Below are 846 nucleotides of genomic sequence, written 5' to 3'. Positions count from 1 at the left end.
CTCGAAATCAAATATCTGGTTTCATGCAAATATTGTCAGAAATAGACAATGAGAGAACCACAGAGGAAGTGCAATTGACACATAAACCTTGTTTCTAAAACAAATTTCCAAGCCACCCACAGGCCTGAAGTGAGCCTTCAGGAGTGTGAATCAGAGGCAGCCTGAGATGTAAGCAAAATACTCAACTGCTGAAATTACACTTGTTTTAGGGATACCAGGAAGTTCTCCCTACTCTCAAATAGCAAGACTATCCTAGGGCCACAGTACTAGAAATTTTACAATTAGAAATTCACTCCTTTGTATTTATTATCTCTAGTCCACTTTTAAAAGATGGGGGAGGGAGCTGTCATTCTTGAGCAAGATAAAACACTAAACTGAAATCATACAACGTGTTAGATAATGGTAATAATAATGTTTTATGTTGATAACAGCGTGTTATAGCTTCCAAATTCCCTGGCAAGTAGGTAGAATAAGCACTCTTTAACCAAAATTTTACAGATAAGGAAACTGAAGTTCAAAGAGGCAATATGCTGCTCACTTCGGCAGCACATATATTAAAATTGGAACGATACAGAGAAGATTAGCATGGCCCCTGTGCAAGGATGACACGCAAATTTGTGAAGCATTCCATATATTTTTTTTCAAATTTGACAACACTATCAGCTCCACTTTAGAAATTTCCAGTAATCAGGTAAGAAAAGAAAAAGGGTAAACAGAGGCAATATGACTTGCTCAAAGACATGAAACAAGAATTGCAGAGAGAGAGAGAGCTGAAGCAGGTCACCTGACTCCTAGCCCAGTGCTTTGCAGAGGTGGCAGCAATGGCAGAGTCAAAGGGGGCGTGCG

General features: G+C 39.4%; 1 non-coding gene across 1 annotated transcript; it reads left to right on the top strand.

The window, feature by feature from the left end:
- Nucleotides 1-530: 530 nt before the first annotated feature.
- Nucleotides 531-637, top strand: LOC117199937 (U6 spliceosomal RNA). Its single transcript, XR_004481312.1, has one exon. It is a non-coding gene; the product is annotated as a U6 spliceosomal RNA (small nuclear RNA).
- The last annotated feature ends 209 nt before the right edge of the window (nt 638-846 follow it).

Source organism: Orcinus orca, chromosome 14 (genome assembly GCF_937001465.1).
Source record: "Orcinus orca chromosome 14, mOrcOrc1.1, whole genome shotgun sequence".
NCBI classification, from domain to species: Eukaryota; Metazoa; Chordata; class Mammalia; order Artiodactyla; family Delphinidae; genus Orcinus; species Orcinus orca.
This window is presented reverse-complemented; position numbering and strand designations above follow the sequence as displayed.